Raw genomic sequence first — 24,862 nt, forward strand, 5'->3', positions numbered from 1 at the left:
GTCCGTTTATTTTTAGATTTTGTATTGATTATTGAACTTATTTACAAACAGGGCTGTACTAAACTGTATGAAGCTTTGACGTTTCCTAACTTTTTTGCATGTCTATTCATGTGGTGAAATATTTTTGACTCAAAACTTTCCTCATATAGAGAGGCAGCACCTGTCTTTCTTTTGTGCTTGTTTTAAGGGCGATGAAGTCATAACTTGACGACAGGAATTAAAAGCTTCATTGGAAAACTTAAAGAGAAGTTTCGAATGTAGATATGACATGACGAAAATGACGTTCAGTACAGCCATATGAACGTAAAAGTATGAACGGTCAGAATGACCGCTATGGTCGTTGTAGTGGTTATGGAATTCCGGTAGTTCTAGTGTTAAACAGACTGAATTGTCCACTCTCAATATGCATGCAGCACCATTCAGACAGTAATCACTTTCAAACCAAGCAGCGTTCTTGTTGGTCAACACCACATGGAACTTGAACTAATTTCGAAATCTTGAACTTGAACTCATTTTGGGGGTTAATAAAGGCCTTCTGAAGTGAAGCGATGCGTTCGTGTAAGAAAAATGTTTATCGACTAAAATAACTAGCTTCCGATAGACGGCCGTACGCATTGATTTACACCAAAAGACCTTAAACTTGACGCACAACGTAATGACGAACGCGGTTGCCCAGCCCTGTTTGTTTGAACCGCGAGAGGCGTCAATTGCCGTCATTACGTACTCTTTTGCCGTAAATCGATGCGTACGGCCGTCTGCCGGAAGCAAGTTATTTTAGTCGATAAAGTTTTAAATATGGATATTTTTCTTACACGAACGCAGCGCTTCACTTCAGAAGGCCTTTATTAACCCCCGGAGCACTTTAATCATGAATAGATGCGCTTTGATGGACTTCCAAAGACATACAGCCATTCACTCCCATTATCAAGCTTGGAAGAGCCAGGACATTTTTAAATATAACTCCGAATGTATTTGTCTGAAAGAAGAATGTTATATACACCTAGGATGGCTTTAGCGTGAGTAAATCATGGGCTAATTTTCATTCTTGGGTGAACTTTAAGACTATTAATTTTATCTATGCTTTCATCCAAATGAGAATGTTAACTCTATTGTCTAAGTCAGTTGTCTCTCATGTGCCTATGGATCAATTCCAAGCCACCGTTCATATCCACTGCACACACATTAGGTATGTTCTGATGTTTTGGTTGGAAAAATTGTAAGTTTGAGTCATTAAGTTAGTATAACAGTAACTAAGCATACTTCAATCTTCCAAGAAACAGTTTTTTCAAAGTAATGATGGAAAGCAGCTGGCAATTGGGTGTTGTGAACGAAAACTCAATTGTGTTATCTAAAAGTTGGGTACCCTGTTAAATCTAAACCACACTATAAAATCTCTGCTTTGCAGCGCTTTTTCCATGGCTTCAACCATATAATTCAAAATGCAATAATCAGTAAGTAAACACTGGCCATTTGTGACGGCTGCAATATAAAAACCATAGCCAATAGTTTATTAGGCTGAGATTAGGATTTTCCTAGAGCAGATTTCACTATTTTCAATATTTTTTTGGTGGCTTTACTGCAAGAGAAGCAACTGGAGCCATTAAGATTGAATTACTACTAATTGGACTGTTACTTGTAGGGCTGTGTCCTATAGCAGCCCCCTACATAAGAGCGAGTCGTCTCTGATTGATGCATTGTATTCAGAGGAGTGTGGGTTTAATAGGGCACATTTTAGAGAGGAAAGTGGAAAGCACACTCAAAATGACTGGAGAAAAGCAGCCCTTTGAAGTGGACTCAAACCAGTATCAAATACGTTCCTGGTCATAATTGTTACTATAGAAAGCAAAACCCATCATTTTAGTACACAATGTAACCTGTCATTGCTGTCAGCATGCGTATTCCCCATCTGAAAAACACATACATTTATACCAGGCCAAAGAGTGTCTGCAGCAAAACATCCAAAAATGATTATACAGTATGTGTGAACACAGGCCAAATGCAAAGCATAAAATAGCGTGTCATATTTTCCTGATGGTGTGTTTCATTAGGTGTTAAAAACCATTTAATGGGGCCAAATCTAAACATTAAATTAGAACTTACTGAGCAGTAGTCCTATGGTAGAGTTTAGATCTTTTAAAAACATTTTTAAAAAGTACAGTTGCCCCTAAAATGTATTTGGACGCTTAAGTCACACTTCATTTATAAAGGTCGATATTATATATAATGTCACAGATCTGCCAGGCCTCTCCTGAGTTTTGATCACACACACCTGCACCTCATCTGCTCCCTCATCACTTCCACTATATAATAATAATTCATTACATTTATATAGCGCTTTTCTAGGCACTCAAAGCGCTTCACATGGAAGGGGGAATCTCCTCAACCACCACCAATGTGCAGCATCCACTTGGATGATGCGACGGCAGCCATAGTGCGCCAGAACGCTCACCACACACCAACTTACTGGTGGAGAGGAGACATAGTGATGAAGCCAATCAGTGTATATATATATATGGGGATGATTAGGAGGCCATGATGGACAGAGGCCACTGGGCAAATTTGGCCAGGATGCCGAGGTTATACCCCTACTCTTTCGAAAGACATCCTGGGATTTTTAATGACCACAGAGAGTCAGGACCTCGGTTTAACGTCTCATCCGAAGGACGGTGCTCTTTGACAGTATAGTGTCCCCGTCACTATACTGGGGCGTTAGGACCCACACAGACCACAGGGTGAGCGCCCCCTGCTGGCCTCACTAACACCTCTTCCAGCAGCAACCTGGTTTTCTCAGAAGGTCTCCCATCCAGGTACTAACCAGACTCAGCCCTGCTTAGCTTCAGTGGGCAACCAGTCTTGGGCTACAGGGTGATATGGCTGCTGGCTATATCACCCTGCACATAAGCACACACCTCGCCCCAGCTCATGGTCCGATCTTGTTTCTACACGAAGTGAATACATACAGTACCTTATTTTCTCCAGGTGATTCTCCATTCCCACCTGCATTTCCCTGTGTCTCCATCGAGGTGTGTACATCCAGGTCACCATCTATCTCTCCATCCATTGATCCTGCAAGATAAGACATTTCATTTACCGGCAGAATACTGCTCTCTAGACTATCCATTGCACTAATCACTTACCTGCTCACCACCATCCACCCAATTGTTGTCAATAAACATCCTGTTTGCTTTAATCTCCCTCGTCTGTGTCTGCTTGCCTAACATATACATATCACCAAATAACATTTATTATAGTACACCATTCAGTTAAAGCTGCAGTAGGGAGTTTTGAGAAAACGTTGACTTAGCCTGAAAATTTGAACAAGCACAACTTACAGGTCCCACCCCCTTGCTCTCTGCTGCGCTACAGCCCTCCCTCCACAGCTCCTCCCCCACAGCGGAGCCTGCCGTGAACGCGCAGGCCAGTAAGCAGGGCCCGATGACGGCGGATAAACCAGCCCGTTCTCATCCTTTGGCGTCATACATGTGACGCTTTGGACATTTCGTTGAAATCTTACGCACATGGCATCCTTTAGCATCAATATGAGACGCAGAACCCAAGGCGTCATACAGGTGACGCTCGTCTAAATCCAACGCACATGGCATCGTTTAGCGTGAATATGAGACGCAGATCCCAAGGCGTCATAACCGTACCCTACCCCAGACCTAAACCTACCCATAACAGTGCGTGTTATATTGACGCTAAAGGATGCCATGTGCGTAAGATTTCGACGAAATGTCATATGGCGTCACCTATATGACGCCAAAGGATGAGAATGCGTTGGATAAACAGTTATGGCACATTCACTAGTAGGGACGAAACATCAACAATATGCTTTACATTGACTAAGGCCTGCCCATACTTTGACTACAAACTTGGTCGTCAAATCATTACGTATTTTGCAATACATGTAATGTAACTTTATAACGTTGCACCCTTTCTATAAGTTATAAATAGCTAGTAAGATAATATAATAACGGCAACTAACGTAACAGTATGTAAGTAATTATTCTAGCGATATGTAGGCCTAATGCTATACGGTTTGCTAGTACATTTGTAACGGGGTTCAGTTGTTATGGGAAGGAGGCGGGAACCGGCAAACGTTCAACAAGTTTAATAATAAATAAACAAATACAAAATGAAAGTATAAGCCAGCAGCCCCTCACGGACGACTGCTGGCACACAAAACAGAACATAAAATCACAACGTGAAAACCGGGCCTGTTCCTCTCTCGATCTTAACTGTCTTTCGCTCCTCCGTGAGAGATGCGAGACCGGTGCGTCTAACAGGCATGCATGTATCGCTGCAGCCCGGAGACCTGGAGGTGGGAGGAGCTTACAACGCAAGTGGGAGGAGCTTATGCCACAAGTAGAAGGGATTTAAAAAATGTGCAAGTAGGAGGAGTTTACGCTGCAAGTGGGAGGAGCTTATGCGTAAATCCCCAAGCTGTCATTGCCGAGGACGGCGGTGAATGAGTATGACAGGAAGTAGCAGCAGTAATGAAAATAAACGATCAAACATTACGTTCCTCATCATGGTCTGATTTCTTACAGCTTTGTTATAATTGTGTGTGTCCAATACCACTCACTGTCAATGAGGAAGTCACGTCTTTACACCTTTTACCATACTTAAAGTGATGGTGTTTTAAATTCATCAGGCTGTAGGCCTTATTCAAGCATATTTCTGAATATTAGCCACATTTTCTACAATTCTACAGTATCAAGTAAATTAACATATTAAAATGTGATGCAATTGGACTCAGTGAAGTGAATGTGTAAATACATGAAAAACATTTGGCTAATGTAAAAAACAAAAAAAGTAACCATACATCTTTACTGCATAATTTTTTTAAATTGCAGACTAATGTTCTTCTGAACGTGTTACACATATATTACATTTAAATCTCAGGGTGGATAAATTATTTTTTTCAATGAATAAAATCATGTACAAGTCACTCAGAATTGATTGCAAAAGTTTATTTTATTTTATTATTTTTAGTCTTTTTTTGTTATTTGTAAGGACACTATATCAGCTCATTACAACTGATCTGCATGCAGTGAAAGCTGCAAAATCCAGGGTGGAAGGTTTCTGAATAAATGCCCTGGAGCTTGCCTCGCTTTCCCTTCCCAGCATAACCTGGTGGATACACAAGAAGCACAATAAGAACTAGGGTTTATAGTTGACATTGAACATTTATAAACATTAAGAATAGTTTCTCAGCTCTGTAGGTCCATGCCATGCAAGTGAATGGTGTCCAGAACTTTTAAACTCCAAGGGATGACATAAGTAAATTAGATTTTTAGTTTTCCTTTAGACTAACAACTAGTTTATTCATCACCAATTTACACAAAACGTACCAGGTGTGCAGCATTTGTACTCAAACTCACACTCCAAACAAGTGGAGATTGAGTACATCCTCCAGAAAAGCTGTTTGTAGTGAGACGACTTATTTTTCCAGCATGCAACACCTGAGGTGAAAAAAAATGAACATAACATTTAACATTATCAATGATGTTCTTGTTATGCGTTTTATTTTTTAATGTCAATATTTACTTTCTAGCCATAAGAAGTGTGCCTGATTCTTGAAATTGTCATCCCCAACTATGTCCCTGAACCTTGAGCAAGCCAATGACAGGGGCATGTAGGGAGCATCTTCTTCTTGAAGAACAACTTCAAGAAGTATGTTCTTCAGCAACGCTCCTGATAACTGAAAAGAAACAAAATCTTTCAAAATCTTGCCAACCCCTAATAGTATTAAGAACAGATATTAAAGGAGTTTGATAGAGCAAGTAGTGTTTACACCTGCTGATTTTCATCATCACTGAAACACTTTGCTACTCCTTTTCACTCAAAGGGTCTGCAGAATATATTTTTACTGAAATAGTGTTATGAGCGAGTCACTAAATCATTCCGTTCCATGACTTCCCAAAACAGTTTACAGAGTGAACAAGATTTCTTCACATTAACATAAGAACATAAGATTTTAAGAACATAAGATAATGGTGGTGTGCCATCTTACTTGAGGCAAAGTAAGAAACCCTTAAGGGTTTCTTAAAAACACGACGTGTTAAAAGTACAGCTAATTTTTTCACACTCTAAAGAGAAATTTTCAAGTAAGATGGCACACCACCATTATCTTATGTTCTTCATGTTTAGCTGTGTACATAAAGTAATGAATTAGTATAATTTTCAATTATATTAAAAACCCCTTACCCCTCGCCCAACGTTTTGGCAATCGAGTGCAAAATGACATACCCATAATAAAATGGTTGTTGCTAACTAGTCCTTCTGACTACACACAAAACCAAGGTATCATTTAAAAGCTGACACTTGACCGTTTACTATGAAAGACTTAAAATTGCTCTGAGCAATTACTAATAGAGAGATAAATAAGCTCAAAAACAATGGACGAGAATTTGTTTTTGTATAATAAATATTTATGAAAAAGAAAAATGCTTAAGGCAAAAATATACGGGCCTGGAAACACAAGCAAACTAAAGCCATAGGTCTTAACAATGTATGTTTCAAATTTGAAGTTTATACAAGCAAAAATGATTTTTTTACAAGCATTTATTTCAGCGCATGTCAGGGCACCTACCCAAAAAGGCCACTTGGAGACTCCAAAGGGACACTTGGTAACCAACTTTTACCATGAGCTATAACAAGTTTTTTTTGATCATTTCAATATATTTTCTTATTACAATATGACAAAGCACAACTTATATACTTTCTCTGGTGTATTGTTTACATCCTAAATGTTTATAAAAATGCAGTTATGTGCATTTTTGGAAAAGGCTCCAAAAGGACCCTAAAGTGACATTTGGCAACTTGCTTATAAAAAGTATATATAACAAAGTCTTTGTTCACTACCATCCATTTAATGGTTAAGAATGACACATTATTTAGCAAATAAAACTTTTTTTATTTATACATCTGTATATAGTTACAAACAACTGTTTCTTAGTTCAGTGCAATCAACAGTGATACACATTTCTCAAAAGCCCCCCCAACTTTTTTTTGAATAAATAAATAAAACAAATGTACTATTTACAAAGTATTGCACAGTTTGGCAGTGCTGTTCTGTTGATGGTTTGTCAATTAGCTGGTAGTTCGTTCACCCGGTACATATACTCTCACAATCCCTATTGCAAATTAGCCATTCTGCACTGGACTAAAAAGTCACAGGAGGTTGTCATTCACACTAGAAGTGTCCAGCACACATAGAGGAGAGTTTTACCACAGGTAAGGACGGTTTGTCAAGCCCACTCGTCCACCCGGTACATATACTCTCACAGTCCCTATTGCAAAAGTGCTATCATTCTTTGGACTAAATATGAAGTCACACTAGGAGGTTGTTCTGTGCATGATAATCCATAAAGCAGTTCCTTTTAGGGAGGTAGCAGAAAGCTACATCACAGTTGTGACACTTCACAGGTGAATTCCAGTGGCACACCTTACATTTGCGTCTACCTGCCCTGCTGTCGTTGGTGATGTGCACAGGACTGTGACACCCACAAAAAGTATGAGAAGGAGGGTCAAAAACCTTGCTTTTGGTGGGATGTCCTGTCAGCTCCTGTCTCTTTCTTCCGTTCTTTCCTCTTGAACTTCTGGATGCAGCTGAAGATGTTGCAGCCACACACGGATGCTTTCTTGTTGTCCAGAGGCCTCTGGTACCCTCGCATCATCTGAAGTTTCGTCACTGGTGAATTACACAAAAAGGATTAGAAATACACCTAACATAACTGATTATCTTACACATAAATAAATATTATTGCCTTTTCAAATCTGAAATTCAAACAACCATTCACATACAGCAATCTACCTCTACACCCACTCTATTGTTGCCCTGATTTCCCATTTACACAACCAGCTTACAGATTTTATATTCAAAAATAATTCACATACAGCAATTCTCCTCCATACCCACTCTATTGTTGCCCTGATTGCACATTTACACTACCAGCTAACAGATTTTTTTATTCAAAAGATCATTCGCTTACAGCAATTCTCCTCCATACCCACTCTATTGCTGCCCTGATTGCACATTTACACTACCAGCTTACAGACTTTTTTATTCAAAAGACATTCGCTTACAGCAATTCACCTCCATACTATTGTTGCTCTGATTGCACATTTACACTACCAGCGGCAGACTGTAATCAGACAATAATAATGCCCTCAAATGCTATTTTTTTAATCTCACTAAACATTACTTTACTTGCTTCACGTTATTTGCTTACCACAAAGTGCTGGGCTGTCTCTTTCTTCCGTTCTTTCCTCTTGAACTTCTGGAGGCAGCTGAAGATGCTGCAGCCACACACGGACGCTTGTTGTCCAGAGGCGTCTGGTACCCTCGCATCATCTGAAGTTTCGTCACTGTTGAATTACACAAAAAGGATTAGAAATACACCTAACACAACTGATTACCTTACACACATATAATTACATTTTCTTCTCTGAAAAGTTTGGTTTTGTAAACTTCGTCTTGCGTTCTAACTTACACACAAAACAATAGCCTATAGCTAACATTACATAGAGTAATATGTTCAATGTTGTATAGGGTTTCTTCTAATTCAGCGCTTGAAACACAACGAATTTTCACTGTTTTTCAATGTACTTATAAGCCGCAATAGTGCAGAAAATCAAAACGAAAAAGCAATATTATAACAAACTCACTAAAATGATTAGACACTTACCGATCTGAAACTGATCGAGACCTTCCAAAAACATATCCTCTTCTTCAAAGTCGACGCTGGATAACGTTACAGCACTCTCTTCTGAATATTCCACGCTTTCTTCATCACTGCTTCGCAGAAATTCCTCCAATGCAGCAGCAGGAGAAAATAACTTCTGTCCCCGCCGTGAACGCATTGCAGCAGGCTAATGTACACAGAGCGAGCGCGAGTGCTACTGTGCTCGCGCGAGCAGGTGACCTCTGTGCGTCATGACTGTCACGTGTGCGTAAATTTCCAGGGAAGCAAATAGGCTTGTTTGAGATGCGCCTTGCCTCGCCTGAAATGTAGTCGAGAGTAGGCGGCTGCAGTGAGAGGAGGAGTGAAAAAAGCGCAGGCAAGCCGGACAGATCGCTCTTCTCGCAGTGGATCTGACACCTGTGAGATCAAAGGCGGATATCGCGGGATTCACGGGATTTACACTCGTGCACGGTGTTGCTAATAAACTGGATGTATTTTAAGTTTTGTTGCTTGAATATGAAAATAAATATAATGAACAAGACACTCAAAGTACTTATTTAATTCCATTTTAAATAGGCCTATATGTTTATGAATCATTTTTTTTCTTTACAGATATGTGTTTTTATTTTTAATAAAAAAAAAAAAATTACATCAAATAGATCGCACTGTCTGAGAGTTTGGGGATATCCACACATAATCTATACACATAAAACATGATATCAGAGTTTTAAAATCAAACATTTTAAAAGAGAACAATAGACCAATTTTCAGCCGACGTCACAGTTACGTCACGGCGCTAGCTGGTGGCAGAACAAAGGAGATACCCCTCGCTGCAGACTGTAGCGCGGTGACATCACGTATACACGTCACGTATGTACGTCACGTATGTGTTACCACGCATGCGCAAAGTAGACGCATGTGCGCACGCGCAAATTATACGCATTTGCGCACGCGCAGTTCATTACAATCACTTCCGGCGATGGATTCGATGGCAGTAAGTCAATAAGGATTATTTATGCTGTTTTAACAATTGTTCTTTTGTGTTAACGCATCAGAAATGTTTTAGATTTGACAAAAAATGTTATGTTTTATGATCTCATATTATCAAAATGACTTCAGCGAGATTCAGCGAGTCTTAAAATGATATGTATAAGTCTTAATTCGCCTTTAAACAAATTAAGGTTTGAAAGATGTCTTCAAATAGAGCAGAAAGACTTATGTAAGTAATGTAGTTGATTGTTCCATCCATTGCAAAATAAATGTTGTTCCTCAGTATCAGATCGTACTGTAAAAGTTACATTCGTGAATGTAGTGAGTAGTACACTTACAGTACGTAAGTTATGTTAAATACATTTGTGGTGAAATTAATTAAAGTAATGGAGTGGAACATTGTATTTTGCTCAAATAAGATTCATTGTGATTCTCCTTAGTTGTTTTTATCATTTAAACAGCATAACTTTTTTTTTTAAACTAGTTTATGTTGTTCATAAATAAATAAAAGTCTCTTAGGTACTTTACAGACAAAGCCAATAACTTTGTTTAAAAAAAAAAATATATATATATATATATATAATTCCTTGTATGACTCTGTACTATATTAATGCCTTTCTTCAAAATGATTCATATTGTTTGTTCTGTATTTTATCTAAATTAGGTGTTGTGAACTGGAGGGCATTTTCCAGCAATACAAGCAAGAGTTCCGGGTGCCCTTCTCGTTAACTCTGTGCTTGCACTGCAATATACGAGGACTGCCCACCTGGGGCTGGGTGTGTGGGTGATGGCAGAAGGGGAGTCCTGCGTTGATTTTATTCTGATAAGGAGGTTGAGGGTTATGCTCAGTTGATTGTTTTTTCAATGATGGAGGGGAATTTCAAGCTGTGTGTGTGTGTGTGTGTGTGTGTGTGTGTGTGTGTGTCTGTCTGTCTGTCTGTCTGTATCTCTCTTTCTCTCTCTGTGTGTGTGTGTGTGTGTCTGTCTGTCTCTGTGTGTCTCTGTCTGTGTTTGTGTGTGTGTGTGTGTGTGTGTGTGTGTGTGTGTGTGTGTCTCTGTGTGCGTGTCTGTCTCTGTGCTTGTGTGTGTCTGTCTGTGTGTGTACAGATGTATGTGATTATCTGTATTTGTACATATTTCTTTTACACAATTATCTTTGTTTTGAAATAAAAGTTATGACTGTTATGAGTTTTTTTTTGAGTTGGCATGCATAATATCGGATACAGAGATTGACAATGTGCTGTTTAACTTCAATATTGGAATAGATGTTTTATGATAGCCTATATAATGCACAAAAATAAACAATTATTAACTATTAAAGGGGAATGATTAAAATAAGAAATATATAAGGTGCCATCAGTGTTTACAGTAATTTTGTAATTTACAAAGTGAAGTGCAATAAAAGACAGAATGAATCTAAGGCTGCTGGTGTCCTTTTATAAATCCACCATTGAGAGCATTCTTTCATATTGCATCTCTGTGTGGTTTGCTGCGTGTTCTGCTGCCGACAAAAAGGCTCTGCAGAGAATCATCAAGACTGCAGAAAACATTATAGGATGCCCTTTACCATCTTTGTCAGACATTGCACTTTGTCGCACTCTCTCAAGAGCCAAAAACATCATCAAGGACAATACTCATCCAGGTCACCTTTTGTTTCAACTGTTGCCTTCTGGTAGGCGTTATAGGTCTATACAATCCAGCACCACCAGATTCAAAAATAGCTTATTTCCAAATGCACTGTTTTAATTCAACTTTATACTGATTTTATACTGTTTTTATTTTTGATTTATTTATATCTATTATTTTATGTACTGTAAGGATTATTTAAATGTATTTATTGTATACACCAGTGGAGAGTGATCCCAATTTCGTTGTATTGTAAAGTACAATGACAATAAAGGCATTCAATTCAATAGAATGTAAAAATAAACTTTAAATAAAATACTACACAGATATTACACAATAATACATTCTAAAATTTCTCATAAGTTTACCTTAAATCAGGCATAGTTAAAACTATGGATGTGTGTTTTACTTCTTTTTGCTGCTTTCATTATTACTTTAGAGTTTTTAAATACATTAACATTTTTGTTAAATATTATGTCAAATTGACGCGGGACGTCAAAACACGTGACGTAACCGCGTAACGCGCATGCGCTGTCGCCGCGATATGGCGCATGCGTGGTAACACATACGTGACGTACGTACGTGACGTATTGTATATACGTGACGTCACCGCGCTACAGTCTGCAGCGAGGAGTACTTGGAACAAAGGGAAAACTGGAGGCGGCAAATACAAACCAGCACAGATTCGGCTACAAAATAAGGATCTTAAATTATTCTTCTTATTATTAAATGTCATCTTGTTGTGTTGTTGGGTGCAAGAATCAATGAAAAATTAATATGCTTTATCTGCAATTTTTTATTTCTAGAAATATTCACCTCATTAAAATTGCACCGCAATGTCACTCTTTACATTGTCGTCTTCTCGGCGCTGGCTAGGCAGAACTGCGGATCGTACCACACAAGCCTTGTACATGACCATTCAGCACATAGTTATAGGCATCTAAAGATTTACATGCCCTCCGTTTCTCTATCAGGTAGGTGTAGAAGTCAGTTCACTCAACCGGAGGTAACGTTAACCATTAATCCTGTCAGATCCTCAATGAGTGTACGGGTCGGCCAATCTGGTTCTGTCCGATTAAAATGAACTTTTGCAAATAACAATCGTGGTCCTGGACAGTGAGTGACCTTGCACATTAAGATAAAATCGGATTTTCTCCAGTCATTGTTAAAAACAAGCTAACAAAACTTGCAGACTTTACGTTAGAGAAGCGGCCAGAGGGATCGTTCTGCCACCACCTAAGCTCCGCCCACATAAAAACGTCACCATGTTTACCAACTGAAAATTGGTCTATACATCACGGTTGTTTAAACCAATGAGCATTAAGCTGTGCCGTCAGCAAGTCGTTTCCCATCATGCTTTTGATCAGCGCAGTCGGTGGAGAGCAACTGCGCGCGACTGCAGAATCCGACACGTGCGCCTTGCGGTCGCGAGACTTTTTTGACTCACGTCAGCATGACATCAGAGCAAGGCGGACCGGACTCGGACACATTTCTAACCGGCATGCATCTCGCGCTGATCACCGGTGATCGGTTCTGCGCAGATTTTGCTCATCTCAAACAAGCCTAATGGTTGCGCACACAAAGGAACACTGTTATAAACGCGAGATTATGCAAATCAGCACATGTGCGTATTCGTTATGGCATAGGCACTTTGGATGACAACACAACAGTTTCCATTGCTATTGGTTTATTTTTTACCACACATATTTGCATTATGCATGATCATACGTCACCAAAAGCGTCTGACATCCTTCACTTCTTTCTAAAATTACATGGCCAGTTTTCATCGGACATCTTCTGGACCGATCTCATTCATTTCCAGACACTCTACTAAAAACACTGATATGTTATGTTTCATTGAATAATGCGCTAGATGTGGATAGTTCGTCGAATAAACGGGACAACGCCCTCGTGATTAGCAAATTTCAGGATGTAAACAATAGAAGTTATATGGATATTTTTAACAGTTTGCATATTTTTGGACAAATCGTTACCATGGACATCATATACTGGACTCTTCCCATGGTAAAAAGATCGATGTCATCATTATTCTGCCAAGCATTACATTTCAACAACACAAAAAAGGTAAGCCCCCCCCCCCCCCCCCCTCCTCTTCATAGTTGTATCACATTGTTTATGTTGATAAAGAATAACAAAAACCGGTTGCAAAGTTATCTTGATTGTATAATGCTTATAACGAGACGAATATACAGTGTCGTATCTTTCAAACAATGTATTGGTTAACCTTATTACTTGACAAAATGATATTGTAAACACGCGATCAATGTAAACAATGTAAAATTTGGGATCACCAGTGATCCCTGCGGCTCAAGGGGTTAAAATGCATAGCTACAAAAAATAAATACTTACTTCAGTGAAGTCAAACTTCTGTCCCAGAACAACATACAGTGCATACTATAATATGCAAAGAAACACAAACAAAGTTAAATGGGTAACAGCAATTGATTACGATTGGATACGATCTCCTATTCATAGTGAATATAATAATAATATTTTGGTCAACTTACACCCATGTACTACCACCCAAGATAAATGGGACTGAAGGTGGCCTGTTGCCTGGAAGTTCTCATCAAATTTTATATTGTCCTTGGGACAAAGCGAACAGTGAAATGTTGTGCACTTGAGGCACTGGTATGCCTCAAGAGTGTCCTGCACATCTTTCACTGATAAGTGAACCTAAAACACAACATGCGTTTCACATTTATTTCACTGATTGTTATGAGTAATACATTTTATAAAATAATTATGATATTAAAACAAATGTTTCAATTACATTACATTACATTGTGGATTACGCAGAAAAAAGCATAACTACAATGAATCAAGTTTTAAAAGAATTGCATGCATTGTACAATTAAGTTATAGTCCATGGGCCCAGGCCACAATTTTCACTAATTGGTACCACCCAAGGTGGCAAATTCTAGTTAGATTTTTTTTTTAGTCCATATCTCTAGATGATATTTCAACATGATAACCTTTTGTAAGTGGTAGCTTTGTCACAGAAATTAGCCTTCAATGACACTAACCGTTGAGCCAAAGAATGAAAAAATCTTGTAACTTTATTTGAACAGAACATGTCATACAAAGAAAAACTAAATAATTATACATTATTCATGAACTTATTTGGCCATTGCAAAATGTTTGTTTATTCATCATCATCATCGTCATCATATTCAAACAGTTTCATGACATCAGTATTCTCCTCCTCCTCCTCCCTCTGATTGCTGCAGGTTTGTAGCTTGCACATTTCTGTGCACTCTAATTTATTGGCAAGACGGGAACAGTCGGGAAGCTTGCAGGTCCGTGAACACTTGCAGGCCATTAGCTCCAGAACAGCTATTGGTGCTGGGGGTCCCCGCATCCAGTCTAACATGAGCATACCTGTACAAATAAGTGGGAGATATTTCTCATCCATTTCGGTGAGGTGTCCAAATGTCAAGATATTACCTATAGATATTTATATAAGACATAAGACATCCAGAAGGCAGACAGGGGACCATTGTTATCTCATTGAGGAACTCATTGAATCGTGTCAGAATGCGTTGACATGAATCTTGGTCGAGGGTTCCCTCAAATCTTGTCTTCGATATTTCTTCACACAGGTTATCGACTGCTTGCAGAGTTGCTTCCAAATGAATAAGATCTTCCTGACCATGGATTCTGTTCTAACCATGGATGAAAACCTTTCCATGCTAGTCTCAGGAAAGCCTCATAGAGCAGCTTGTGGAGCCTTACTCCTCGATTATACCTGTGACCATCAATAACCCCTGAGATTGAGCCATCAGCTATCACTCCTGCCTCTACACAAAGGTCTCTTGGACCAGCATCTGCAAACCGTTTTCCAATTGTTGCTTGAAAGTATGGAAGTATGGAAGACCCCCATTCTAAGGATGATGTTCTTGAATACCTCCTGGTGTTTCCATGTAATTTCTGCAGCTTTGGCATATAATGCCTGGTCAAAAACAACAACAATGTTGTTGAGCTGCAGAGACTTCATGATGCTTATTGGTTAAGTACCTCATGTACTGTTGATAACTGTGTAGCAGGAGCATTGATTGTGGGCAAATAGCCTATACTATCTTCTTGTACACTTGTATCATTGTGGGTGAGGATGTTTAACCCAGTCCAGCTGCAAACATCTTTGTTGGAAAGACGAGCCATTAGCCACACGTGGTTTCTGTCTGCTGCATCCTGTAGAAAGGAGGCATGATTAGTCTCAACTGTCTGTATAACAGGAGGATTGGCACGTTCTCCTGCTTTGTAAATGGGAAGTACCATCTCTACTGCTTCAATGCTTCTCTTCTTGGTTTTGGGGATGCAAGGCAAAGCTCTGGTCCCAGCATTATGATCAGCAATAGGCTTTGTTTGCACAGCAATTCCATTCACTCTAAGTGAGGTCCCTTCACCACTGATTGTCTCCTCTAGTCTGTCTATATCCACTTCCTTCCAAGCACCTCCACTTGCTGTTTGCTTCTGAAGGCAAAGGGCTGTGTCAATTTCTTCTACCTGAGAATATGAAACACCATGGCCAAGTCTATTCAGTATCTTCATCAGTTCCACATTTCCAATGAGTGACTTGACAGCAAAGGGCAACACAATATGTTTTGTAGGCTTGACTTTGCCGCAAGTAACAGCATAAACTAGGTCTTGGCTGAATGAAGCTGTGAGCCTTTTCGCCCTCTGGGATGGGTTATTACCTACTTTGGATAAACCTGTTAGGAGTGTCTGGAGAAACTCCACTAGAGATGTAGGAGTGCTGTTCATCATCTCAAGATCTGACGCATGTGGTGGCCATGCTTGACTAATATCTTGGTTCCGAATATAATAATAATAGATTTTATTTATAACGCACTTTTCATTCCAAAGAATCTCAAAGTGCTACAAAAAAGAACAACAATAATAGCTACAGAATACTAAAAACAATAAAAACAATAGAACAATCAGCACATAAAAGCCTTTCTAAATAAAAAAGTCTTCAGTTCTGCCTTGAAGGTGTCCAGGCTCAGTACTTCTCTCAGCTCACTCGGAAGGTGGTTCCAAAGCCGAGGTGCAGCTGAGCAGAAAGCTCGGTCCCCCATAGTGCGAAGTCTTGTGGTCGGGACCTGAAGAAGTAGGTGACCTGATGATCTGAGAGTGCGGGAGGAGGATTTCAAGGTGATGAGTTCTTGTAGATAAGGTGGTGCATGACCAGTGATACATTTGTGTGTGAATAGCAGAATTTTGAAATCAATCCGGAATGAAACAGGGAGCCAGTGGAGTGAATGTAAGATGGGAGTTATCTGATCATATTTTCGGACTCTCATGAGGACTCTGGCAGCGCTATTTTGGATTTATTGTAGCTTCTGCATGTTTCTGGCAGAAATCCCAATGAAGAGTCCGTTACAATAATCCAACCTGGTGGAAATAAAAGCATGAACAAGTTTCTCTGCATCCGAAAGAGTTAAAAGAGGACGTAGTTTGGAGATATTTCGAAGATGGTATCACCTGTGATCTTCAGTGCCACTTGCGATATGATGTCTTCGCTAATGCTTGAAATTTTAGCCGTCTTAAACTACTTCGCATCTCCACACACTCATCAATCTTTTTTTAATTACTCACAAAGTTCTTATTGTATAAAATAGGTATCAAATGAAAGAGTGGACCTTCTGCTTCACAGTGATGCTAGTAGATTGCTTGTAGAACAAAGATGGTCTGAGTAATCTTGATTTGAAAAATCAAATTAAAATAAAACAAAGTTGCAATAATATAAAGTATTAAAGTATAAAGTAAAGTATAAAGTAAAAATATTAATATAAAGGTTAATAAAACGTTACACTCACTTCAGTTGTTCTAGAGGTTCAGCAGGAACACGAATTGCTGGTACGACCTTTTTTCATGAGCAGCTTCTTAGCAAAACCAGCTTTATACTGATCCTCGTTTATAAAGCAGTCTGGTGAGAAATGATTCGCGCAAACATGAAAGCATTGACGTTGCTCGTGGGAAATATTCCCTTCCCAAACTCAGCCACTGCGTCTTCAGCGGTTCGGATTTAGGAACATTAAAATGACTGCTGGGTTCCTTATTGCACCCAAGAACAGAACACCACAATCGCTTAGACGCCATTCTGCTCATAGACAGTGCTCCAGCATATCAACAATGACCGCGCCGGTCCGCGCAGACTATGATTGACAGCTGGCTCACGAGCGAGGGCGGGTCTGTGTTGAAACGCTGCTGTCATTCAACAATCGCGGGAGGGGCGTCCGACCGTGTGATGTCACACGGTCGAACGGCTCGATTTGAGGCAGGGGAAAACATATAAGGAGATTAAAACAAAAACACTGGATGGTTCTCTTACGAGAGGTTCTCTCGTATTGCGTAAGTTTAGCTTACGCTACGGGAAAGATTCATCTTCTCGAGATATTGAAGCCAAAAAATTATCCTTAATTTTGTATTTATTGTCAACGCAGTGCAGCAGCTAGCAGACCTAGAGCAGGCCATCTCGCGTGCTCATTGGCTGCCCTGCTGGCATCTGCTGCAGCCTACCAGTGAGCCCCGCATGACGTCACGCCCAATGAAGGGCGCTCGCGCCTTCATAGCGTCACAGCCCGCCAGAATGGGCGTGGCTTAGCGTATAAAAGAAGGGGCTGTAGGCTGACTTCCCTGATTTTTCGACTCTTCAGCGAGCTCTCCGCATCGCTGGATCAGAGAGAAGCCACCGCCGCCGTCGAACAGCGAACAGCCAGCTTAGGACAGCGCTGAGGAAGCCGGCCGTCTTCTCCACCTTCAGCCATCCGTGCGAGCTACGCTATCCGGCGACGTATCCTTTTTACTCTGTTGTATTCTCTTCTAGCTTACTCCTAAAAGAGCGCGAGTGTCTTTTTAAAGATGCCTCGCATTTCCTGCGGCTCGTGTAGGGCCCCGGAGACAGCCGGAACCTGTGGCCACTGCGACGCGCTCGCCGGAGAACCTCCCTCGAGCCTCGCTCTCGCCTTCCCCGCCTCTCTTCACCGACGCGCAGCTGCCGCTCACGAGCCTCACTGCCGTCGCGTCTGAGGATGAGGTTGAGGGACACGCCACAAGGGACTGCTGTTCTAACCGCGGCTAGCTTCCTTTACGTTACAAGGAAGCTAGCGCCCACCATAGAAGCAGTCACTCCGCCCTTTGTGGGACCGCGCAGTGATAAGCGCCGTTCCCAAAGGCAGCCGGAGCCTGTAGCCACAGCAACACGCTCGCCGGAAAGCCTCCCTCGAGCCTCGCTATTCACCTTCCCCGCCTCCCTTCACCTTCACCGACGCGCAGCTGCCGCTCACGAGCCTCACTGCCGTCGCGTCTGAGGATGAGGTCGAGGGACACGCTATGGACTGCTGTTCTAACCGCGGCTAGCTTCCTTTACGTTACAAGAAAGCTACCGCGCCCACCATAGAAGCAGTCACTCCGCCCTTTGTGGGACCGCGCAGTGATAAGCGCCGTTCCCAAAGGCAGCCGGAGCCTGTAGCCACAGCGACGCGCTCGCCGGAAAGCCTCCCTCGAGCCTCGCTTTTCACCTTCCCCGCCTCCCTTCACCGACGCGCAGCTGCCGCTCACGAGCCTCACTGCCGTCGCGTCTGAGGATGAGGTCGAGGGACACGCTATGGACTGCTGTTCTAACCGCGGCTAGCTTCCTTTACGTTACAAGGAAGCTGCCGCGCGCGCTCTTATCTGCTCGCGCTACTTAAGCTTTCGTAGTTTACCCCGTGGCTCAGTGGTTAAACTCAAAGCTTTCGCGCCAGAGACCCGTGTTCGATCCCGGCTCTCGCAGCAGAAAAAATGTATGCAGCTCTCCTCTATGAGCTCGCGACCAGCTTTCTTACGTACAGAAAGCGAGCGCGCGCCCCCGAGCACATGCGTCACCGGCGAAGGAAGGAGAGAGTGTGGTTTTTTGTCCCGCCGAGGCCTGACAAACCCCCTCTTTTTCTCAAACATTTTCCAGCTCCTCCTAGTTCGAGCGGCTGGTAATGTCTATACTGCAGTAGAGAGCCTGTTATAACACGCACGCCTGCAGACAATGCCGACACGCACACGGAAACTGTGATGACGCTCTCTCTCTTATCTGCTCGCGCCGACTAAAGCTTACGATGTTTCCCCTGTGGCTCAGTGGCTAAACCCTAAGCTTTCGCGCCAGAGACCCGTGTTCGATTCCCGGCTCTCGCAGCAGAAAAAAATTATGCAGCTCTCCTCTCTGAGCTCGCGACCAGCTTTCTTACGTACAGAGAGCGAGCGCGCGCCCCCGAGCGCATGCGTCACCGGCGAAAGAAGGAGAGAGTGTGGTTTTTTGTCCCGCCGAGGCCTGACAAACCCCCTCTTTTTTCTCAAACATTTTCCAGCTCCTCCTAGTTCGAGCGGCTGGTAATGTCTATACTGCAGTAGAGAGCCTGTTATAACACGCACGCCTGCAGACAATGCCGACACGCACACGAAAACTGTGATGACGCTCTCTCTTTTATCTGCTCGCGCCAACTAAAGCTTATGTTGTTTCCCCTGTGGCTCAGGGGCTAAACCTTAAGCTTTTGCCCCGGAGACCCGTGTTCGATTCCGGCTCCCGCAGCAGATAAAATTTATGCGGCTCTCCTCAGCGAGCAGCCGTATTCAAGTTTATTTCCCTGTCAGTCCCCTTCAATCAGGCTACTGCAGTGGTCCATTTAGCAGCCAACGAGCCGGCTCATTTGCCCTCTCGCCTGCACACATACGCCGTTTTCACGGCGACCCAGAGAAAATCTCAAGAGTATAATGTCTGGTCCGGCTCACGCCGTTGGTGTTTTAAGTGTAGTGAAAGTGCCCACGCCCCAGTGTTCACCCCCACACACAAGCACATCAAATCTTGTGTCACTCACAGAGCACACTCTCATAAAGCGCAGAAAAGCCGCTCGAGTGTTGAATATAAGGAATGTGTCCACAGGTCTGTGCCCACTATCTGCCCGCTCTGTTACACGGTCAATAAAACAGGTTATGAATGTAAGTCTCGTGCCCGCCGGAGAGCGTTCACGCTTACTGACACACACCTCCCCCCGGGCGCCGCCCGCGCGTTTAAATGTTATCACAAAACGCAGGGCATTGATAAGACGCTACCCATCCGTTATGATCGGGGCATCAAATACACTTGTAAGTCTCGTGCCCGCACACACGCGCTCACGCTTACAGAAAGCTTTTCAACCCAAAGCGCTGCTTGCGCGTCAAAAAGTGAGAATAAAATGCTCCCCATCCCTTACGACGATAGTGAATGCGGAAGTAGCACACCTACTTCACGCAGAAATAGCAAAGCTGCTGTGCAAAGGGGCTATAGAAAAGGTGCTGCCTTCTCTGAGCGAGTCAGGCTTTTACAGCCGTTATTTTCTCGTACCCAAGAAGGACGGAGCCTTCAGACCTATCCTAGATCTGAGACATTTGAACAAAGTGCTTGTGAAAAGACCGTTCAAAATGCTTACGACCAGGAAAATCCTCGCGCACGTTCGCCCGAGGGACTGGTTTATTTCTCTACATCTGAAGGATGCCTATTTTCAGATTCAGATAATACCCCGTCACAGGCAATTTTTGAGATTCGCCTTCGACGGTCAGGTATATCAATACACCGTCCTGCCGTTCGGCCTGTCTCTAGCACCCCGTACATTTACGAAGTGCATGGACGCGGCGCTCGCCCCCCTGAGAAGTCAGGGGCTGCGAATAATGAACTATCTGGACGATTGGCTGATTTTGGCACAGTCAGAGACAGATCTGCTATCTCACAGAACAGTGCTTCTCAGTCACCTGGAAAGCTTGGGTCTCACGGTCAACTGGACCAAGAGCTCATTACTACCCAGCCAGTCAATTTCCTTTTTAGGAATAGAACTGGACTCGGTGACCATGTCGGCTCGTCTATTGGCACAGCGCGCGCTCCGTGTTCGCCACCTAGCCGCGTCTTTCCAGAAGGACAGCTTTCTCCCTTTGAAAACATTTTAAAGGATGCTGGGCTGTATGGCATCAGCTGCAGCGGTGCTCCAGCTGGGCCTACTGCGCATGCGCCCGCTCCAACGCTGGTTGAATGCTCGCCCGTCCTGCCGAGCTTGGGTTTCTGGCGGTCAGAAAATCAGAGTGACTCAGACCTGCATAGCGGCTCTGCAGCCCTGGTTAGTGGCCGACTGGTACCAGCTGGGAGTGATGATGGGAACCATCTCTTATCGGAAAGTCATTTCGACAGACGCGTCCAACTGGGGTTGGGGCGCGCTGTTCGAGGGCAGACCGGTCTTCGGCCAGTGGTCAGACCAAGAGAGGTGTTTTCACATAAACTGTCTGGAGATGATAGCGGTCGAGAATGCGCTGAAGCGCTTCCTCCCGTTCATACAGGACCAACATGTTCTTGTCCGCTCGGACAACATGTCTGTGGTATCCTATGTAAACCGTCAGGCCGGTGTCAGATCCAGAAATCTCTGCAATCTGACGGAACGCCTCCTTATTTGGTCTCAGATGCACCTGCGCTCGCTGAGGGCGGCGCATGTGCCTGGCCATTTGAACGACGGCCCAGACAAACTGTCCAGGGACAACGTTCCCCCAGGGGAATGGTGCCTGGGCCCCCAAACGGTCCAGAAACTGTGGCGCCTATTCGGCAGGGCGGAAGTCGACCTATTTGCGTCAAAAGACAACGCTCAATGCCCGACGTTCTTCTCGAAGGACGAGGACGCGCTGGCCCAGGTTTGGCCCAGCCTCCGGCTATATGCTTTCCCTCCGGTCTCTCTGTTACCACAGGTGATCAAGAGAATCAGGGAAACGTGCCACTCGGTGCTCCTCATAGCCCCGCGTTGGGAGAATCAGATTTGGTTCCCGGAGCTAGCACGGCTGTCACATACAGCTCCGTGGCCGATTCCGGTGAGGGCAGATCTCCTCTCTCAGGCTCGCGGCACGATCTGGCATCCCCATCCAGAGCGCTGGTCTCTGCACGCATGGTTGATCAACGGGTACTCGTTGCCCTGCCAGAAGGAGTAATGAACACGATCGCGCAGTCTAGAGCCCCTTCCACGAGAAGGCTCTACGCGTCTAAATGGTCTGTGTTCTCTGGATGGTGCACCGACAGAGGTCTGGACCCGCGGACATGCGGGGTGGCGCATCTGCTCTCCTTCCTACAAGAGCTGTTGGATAAGGGAAGGTCCCCATCCACACTCAAAGTATACGTGGCGGCCGTGGCAGCGTTCGCAGAATCGACGCACGGCCAGTCATTAGGAAGACATGAGTTGGTCATCCGCTTCCTTAGAGGAGCTAGGATAGTGGTTCTCAACGGGGGCGGTACCGCCCCCCAGGGGGCGTTCAGAGAACAACAGGGGGCGTTGGAAGCAAGATTTTTGAAAGGGGGGCGTTCAGGTGTTAATGGGGGGCGTTCATGAGTTTAAATATAACGCAAATATTTGTTCATTTACTTTTATTCATTTTAAGCATTTAATAATTTATTTGTAATAAACACTTTAAGTGGGCTATTTATATGTTAAATTATGTTGTAAAACATATGCGCAGAACGTGAGGTCATATTGTGTGTGCGCGTCTATGGTGCACGTAGAAAAATTCGTCAGCACAGCAGCCTCTCAAAAAAAAAAAAAAAAAAAAACATTCGTCCACTCTACTCCTGACCGCAAGTCCACCGTCAGTGTTGTAGGTAGGCACTATGCAGTTTTTTTTGTGTTCATTTCTATTGCATTACCATTGAAAGCAGTACCAATAATGTCAAAAATATGATGTGCAGTCAAGTTTGGGTGTGTGTATGCTGTTTAAATGAGTGTTCTCACCGATATGCTTGTTGTGATTGGCGAAGTTTTGACGAGTTGTATTTTGACGATTTGAATCCAGCGCTGACTAGAATCATGCAGCGGAGGAATGGAAAGTTGACAAGCCATTAAAAAGTATTGACTTAAGAAACACTTATTTTCAATAAATCATGTTCCCATTCACACTAAATTCTATTTATAAGGTAAAACTTTTTTTTTTTTAAACATTTTTAGTCATTATCAACCCCAATGCCTAATGCCAAAATGTTTTATTTGTTCACCAAGTAATTTACTGGTCAGAAATTTTTTGTTAACTCGCAAGACAGTAAGGAGAAAATGACAATTTGATGGATAATTTAAATATATTCTGTTTTCACATTTTGGTAATGTAATAATTCCGCCATCACATCTGAGCGCGAAACGCTGCTTGGATAGTTTCAAGATAGTTAAAAAATAATTAATAATACAATAATAATTTAATTGAATTTAATTAATCATATGTGTTTATTCTTTTTTTTTTTTTTTACTGATTATGAACACAAATTAATCACGACAAACCAAATCAATTGTATTAATTATGCCATTGATGAAAACCAGCTGATACCAAGGTATTTTAGGCCTACAATTCTAACATAATTTTTCATGAAAAATCAGGATTGTATTTATTTTTCGAAAGTAAGGTTAATGTAAGTAGCTTCTTGCAATACTCTCCTAAATGAGTAATAAAACCTGCATGCAAACATTACCGCTTTAATGACCGTCCTTTATTTTTCAGTGCATTTGTTTTACAAATATATATTACTGTCATGGGATTAATATTATAACTATTATGTAGTAGTGTAATGTAGACAGACACAACTAAAAGAGGTTTGAATTTTCCTTTGTTTAATTTGCACACTGAATATGGGTGGAGCTTTTAATTTTGAACTCTCAAAGTGCACCAGATTGATGAATTTAACAATTTTTGATGGGTGGCGGGGGGGGGGGGGGGGGGGGGGGGGGGGGGGCGGTCAGGGACCTGGATATTGGATAGGGGGCGCTGGCCCAAAAAAGGTTGAGAACCACTGAGCTAGGAGGATGAACCCGCCGCGCCCCCCGTCGGTTCCCATGTGGGATCTTTCACTGGTCCTAGAGGCCCTGAAAGCTTTTCCCTTCGAACAACTAAACTCCGTGGGGTTGAAATATCTATCACTGAAAACCGTCTTTCTGACTGCACTGTCGTCAGTAAAACGTGTGGGGGACCTGCATGCGCTGTCTGTCAGCGCATCGTGTCTTGAGTTCGGGCCGTATGTCTCTAAAGTCATCCTCAGACCTAGACATGGCTACGTTCCTAAAGTGATGGGCACTCCGTTCAGAGCGCAAGTTATCTCGTTGTCAGCTCTGCCAGCATCTGACAGCGAAAGTGATGTGAACCTCCTCTGCCCTGTCAGAGTGCTGAGGTTTTACATTACGCGCTCCGCCTTATTCAGGCGTTCGGAACAGCTGTTTGTTTCGTTCGGTGGGCGCACCAAAGGTCTCGCCTCCTCGAAACAGAGCCTGTCCAGATGGATAGTGGACGCTATAGCAGCCGCTTACGCGTCAAAAGGTCTGCAATGCCCTCTGGGCATCAGGGCTCATTCCACGAGAGGCGTGGCCTCTTCGTGGGCATGGTCCAGTGGAATTTCTATCCATGACATATGTGTAGCGGCGGGCTGGAGCTCCCCGTCTACCTCTGTCAGGTTTTATAACCTAGAAGTTCCTGCCTTGCAGGCTAAACTGTTGTCAGTTTAAAAGAGAGGTGTATTCTGCCCAGAC

The sequence above is a fragment of the Rhinichthys klamathensis genome, unplaced genomic scaffold (assembly GCF_029890125.1).
Source record: "Rhinichthys klamathensis goyatoka isolate OS25496 unplaced genomic scaffold, OSU_Roscu_1.1 h1tg000225l_1, whole genome shotgun sequence".
NCBI classification, from domain to species: Eukaryota; Metazoa; Chordata; class Actinopteri; order Cypriniformes; family Leuciscidae; genus Rhinichthys; species Rhinichthys klamathensis.